The sequence below is a fragment of the Rutidosis leptorrhynchoides genome, chromosome 10 (genome assembly GCF_046630445.1).
Source record: "Rutidosis leptorrhynchoides isolate AG116_Rl617_1_P2 chromosome 10, CSIRO_AGI_Rlap_v1, whole genome shotgun sequence".
Taxonomy (NCBI): Eukaryota; Viridiplantae; Streptophyta; class Magnoliopsida; order Asterales; family Asteraceae; genus Rutidosis; species Rutidosis leptorrhynchoides.
This window is the reverse complement of record NC_092342.1, coordinates 226,925,051-226,930,880: the sequence shown is the minus strand read 5'-3', so window position 1 is coordinate 226,930,880 and position 5,830 is coordinate 226,925,051.

Here is a 5,830-nt window from a genome sequence, read left to right as displayed (position 1 = left end):
CATACATCATAATATCATGATAATGTAATAATTTAACATTTCATTAGATATAATAAACAACGGGTCAACAACATTAAATGAGATCGTTAACTTAAAGGTTTCAAAACAACATTTACATGTAACGACTAACGATGACTTAACGACTCAGTTAAAATGTATATACATGTAATGTTTTAAGATGTATTCATACACTATTGAAATACTTCAATACACATATCAAATTACTTCTACTTATCAAAAATGCTTACAATTACATCCTCATTCATTTTCATCAACAATTCTACAAGTTTTTATTTGTTTTCGTACTCGTACAATACACAGCTTCTAGATGTATTTACTATTGGTATATACACTTCAATGATCAGCTCTTCGGAACCATTGTGAGTCACCAAGACATGTGGGAACCATCATTTGACAACTAGCATGACTTATGAGCATGAATACAAAAACTAGTAACCTTATATTGACTAAGCATTAGGCATTTTTTTCAAACAACACACACATCACATTTCTTTGATTTTCTAATCCAAATTCTCTCCATCTTAACTCTCTATAAGCTTAAGAACGTCCATACTTCAGTAATATTGATCATCTAGGTCAATCTAGCTTCAATTACAATCAAGAAACATCATAATTCAAGAACACATCAAGAACACTTCACAAATACTTTCAAGTTTACTAGCTTACTTCCAATCTTGCTAATCCATTTCAAGTGATTATCCAATCTCAAGAAATCTTTCTTATTTGCAGTAAGATATCTTTCTAATTTAAGGTAATACTCATATCCAAACTTTGATTCAATTTCTTTAACTATAACAATCTTATTTCGAGTGAAAATCTTACTCGAACTTGTTTTCGTGTCATGATTCTACTTCAAGAACTTTTAAGCCATCCAAGAATCCTTTGAAGCTAGATCAATTTTGTCACTTCCAGTAGGTTTACCTATTAAACTTAAGGTAGTAATGATGTTCATAACATCCTTCAATTCATATATATATATATATATATATATATATATATATATATATATATATATATATATATATATATATATATATAACTATCTTATTCGAAGATTTGAACATGTAATCACTAGAACATAGTTTAGTTAATTCTAAACTTGTTCGCAAACAAAGTTAATCCTTCTAACTTAACTTTTAAAATCAACTAAACATATGTTCTATATCTATATGATATGCTAACTTAATGGTTTAAAACCTGGAAACACGAAGAACACTGTAAAATCAGACATACGCTGTCGTAGTAAAACCGGGGGCTGTTTTGGGTTAGTTAATTAAAAACTATGATAAACTTTGATTTAAAAGATGTTCTTATGGGAAAATAATTTTTCTTATGAACATGAAACTATATCCAAAATTCATGGTTAAACTCAAAGTGGAAGTATGTTTATCAAAATGGTCATCAAGATGTCGTTCTTTCGACTGAAATTACTACCTCTTACAATATTGACTTGTAACCTGTATTTCTGACTATAAACTTATACTTTTTCTGTTTATTTTCATAAATTTCAGTTCATTATGAAACCATAGCAACTTGAATCACTCAAAACGTATTTAAAATGAAGAAGTTATGGGTAAAACAAGATTGGATAATTTTGCTTTTTGTAGCTATGTGAAATTTGTAACAAATCTATATAAATCATAATTTAACTAACTTATATTGTATTATACATGTATTCTAACATATATTATGTAATCTTAGGATACCATAGATACGTATACAATATTTTGACATATCATATCGACCCATCTATAAATATTATTTGGGAATAACCATAGACACTCTATATGCAGTAATGCTTGAGTTAGCTATACAGGGTTGAGGTTGATTCCAAAATAATATATATACTTTGAGTTGTGATCTAGCCTGAGACTTGTATACACTGGGTCGTGGATTGATTCGAGATAATTTATATTGATTTATTTTTGTACATCTAACTGTGGATAACTAGTTGTAGATTACTAACGTTGGACTGCTAACTTAACAAACTTAAATTCTTAAAACGTAATAAAAAAATGTTGTGAATATATTTCGATCATACTTTGATATATATGTATATATTCATTATAGGTTCGTGAATCGATCCATGGCCAAGTTTTATTTTCTCGACGAAGGAAAAATCTCTGAAAGTGAGTTATAGTCCCATTTTTACTATATAATATTTTTTGGGATGAGAATACATGCAGTTTTGAAAATGATTTACAAAATAGACACAAGTATTGAAACTACATTCTATGTTGAATCGTTATATTGGATATTGCCCTTGTTGAACTTGGTAGCCTAAGAATTGGTGTTTATTATAATTGCCACCAATTGACGCGAATTCTAAAGATAGATCTGTGGACTTTGACATGCCCCAGTCAGATAATTTGAACTGCTTTAGTACTTCAATATTTATATATGGGGATATTCTAGATGCATTTGTTAATGTCGGTTACCAGGTGTTCAACCATATGAATGATTTTTATGCAGATTGCTTGTTATTGAAAGATGATATCTTGTGGTCTATTGTTACAATTTGATATATAGGTTAAACCTATAACTTACCAACATTTTTGTTGACGTTTAATGCATGTTTATTCTCAGGTGATTATTAAGAGCTTCCGCTGTTGCATGCTAATTTATGGACAAGAGTTGGAGTCAGCACGCTTGTATAATATTGTTTAAAAACTGCATTCGAAGACATATATTGTTGTGTAATATGATTGTAAACCATTATGTAATGGTCGTGTGAAAACGCTATATTTTAGATTATCATTATTTGATAATGGTCGTAATATTTTAAAGGTTATGGTTTGTTTTAAAAATCGGATGCAGTCTTTGAAAAACGTCTCATATAGAGGTCAAAAACCTCGCAAAGAAATCAATTAATATGAAACATTTATAATCAATATGAACGGGACATTTCATACCCCAACAAATATCTATGTGTTTAGTCTTAGAGTGCTGGACCGGGTTGCTAGTAATGGCAATAGCACTTTATGAATCACAGTATATTGGGGTCTTAGGTATCTTAAAGCCATAGTCTAATAGTTGATTTTGCATCCACAAAACTTAGGAACAACAGTGAGCAGCAATAATGTACTCAGACTCGGCCGTTGACAATGAAACACAATATTTTTTCTTGGATGACCAACCAACTAGTCTACTTTCCAACATTTGAATGGATCCAGATGTGCTTTTTCTATCTACATGACAATCGACATGATCCGCATCTGTATAAGCAGTGAGATTCAAATCAGATCTATGAGGATACCAAATTCCAAGGTTAGGTGTACCTTTAAGGTATTGGAAAATTCTAACTACCGCTTTGGAGTGTGATTTCTTAGGGTTGGACTAAAACCGAGCACAGACAGTTACAGCAAATGTAATGTCTGGTCTACTTACAGTCAAGTACATTAGAGAACCAACCATTCTTCGATAAATAGTTATATCAAAGGGTTTCCCATTTTCATCAGCATTAAGGAAAGTCCTCATTAGGGTTAACATTGTTTTCAAACCAGTCATTTTAAAACATTTTAGCATATCGTTGATGTATTTTGTTTTAATAATAAAAATTTCATTTGGTAACTGTTTGACTTGTAACCCCAAGAAGAAATTGAGCTGGTTAGGCATGCTCATTTTGAATTTATTGGCCATAAGGTCACCAAATTCTTTGCATAGGGCCGGGGATGTGGAACCAAATATAATATCATCAACCTAAATTTGAACTAAAAGGATGTGACTGTGGTGTTTACGGATGAAGAGCGTTGTATCAATTGTTCCATGATAGAAGCCATTTTCTAACAGATACTTTGTTAAGGTCTCGTATCATGCACGTGGTGCTTTCTTTAGACCGTCAGAGGTGTCTTTGAGCATAGGCAAGATAGGCAACCGCCTAGGGCCTAAAAATTTAGAAGGTCCAAATTTTGAATATGTAAATATTTTTCTCAATATATTTAATTAAATCATATAAAAAATTGGCAATCAAAGTTAAAATACCTCATTTTTAATAGTTAAATATAATGTAAGTAAATAAATAGATAAATTAGAGTATTATTTTTTTATACGTTGTTAAATTTTTTAACATATATGTGGGCTCATTTTTATTTTCATCTAGGGCCTTTAAATTGTTGACCGTACAAAGCTTTCTCCAAGTAGTATACGTGGTTTGGATGAATAGGATCGACAAAGCCTTCTGGTTTATCAACGTAAACTTTCTCTTGAATATTACCATTTAGAAAATCAGTTTTGACATCCATTTGAAACACCGTGAACTTCATGTGAGAAGCATAAGCAAGAAAAAGACGAATAGCCTCAATTCTTGCAACCGAAGCAAATCTCTCATCGTAGTCAATACCCTCTTGTTGTCTGTATCATTTGGCCACAAGACGTGACTTATTTCTAACCAAAACCACATTTGAATCTTTCTTATAATCGAAAAACCACTTAACCCCGATTGGTCATTGACCTGTTGGTCTTGGAACTAACTGTCATACTTTCAAACATTCAAATTGTCCTATCTCTTCTTGCATAGCTATCACCCAGTTAGGATCAAGTAAGGCTTAAGCAACTGAAGTTGGTTCAATCTTACTAAGAAAGGTATTAAACAAACACATATTTCGAGTAGCCCTTCTAGTTGAAACTGGAGCAGTAGCATGATGAGAAATGAAGAAATCAAAGATAGAAAGAGATTCGGGTAAACAGTTAACAGATTCGGTATTAGAGAGAATTTTGGTATTACAATATTCCACAGCTTCTTAAACTCGGTGTAATGCAATCACTATCTAATTAGGACTACTAAAGTTCCTTATATAGCCCTCTTTTAAGGAACCATCTAATAAGCTTGTTTCACAATAACACTATACAACTTTAGGGTCCTAACAATCTCCCTCTTAGTGTTAATTGTGAAAATTACAATGTAATCCTATTTTGTAATCTTGAGAGGTCCAAACGTGTGACGACCCGAATATTTTCGACCAAATTTAAACTTAATCTTTATATAGTTTCGACACGATAAGCAAAATCTGTTAAACCGAGTTCCACAATGTTTGAACTATTTTTTTCATGAATACATTTGACCTTTGAGTATTCCCGACGATTCACGAACAATGGTATGTAAATATATATGTATAAAGATATATATATAAATTTTATACAAAAGAAATGTTATATATATATATATATATATATATATATATATATATATATATATATATATATATATATATATATATATATATATATATATATATATTAATTAATAGATATTAAAGATTCAATATATGATAGTTTGTAAATAAGATATAATTAATAAATTGAATTAAAGTAGTTATATTAAAATTATTATCATTACTTTCATGGTTATTATTTTTAATATTAATATTAATTATTTATAGTATTAAGCCTAGTATAAAATATATATTTATAAAATTTAATATGTATAAGTTGTTATATTATTAATATCATTATAATGTTAATATTATTATTATAACTAGTAGTATTATTAATATTATTTATAAGACTATTAATATCATTGTTATTACTAGTACTTAAACTTTATAAAAACTATCATTTTGGTTAATATTAATATATTCATAATATTATTTATTATTAAACCTTTATCAATAATATTATTATTACTACTAAAATTATTAGTAGTATTATCAAAAATATTAAATTAATTATACTAATTAATTATAAAAATTAAGAATTTGATATTTAAACACAATTATATAAATAAGATATAGAAATACAAATATATAAATATATACGGTCAGATATATATACATACATACTGATACTGATATAAAGATATATAAATACGTAT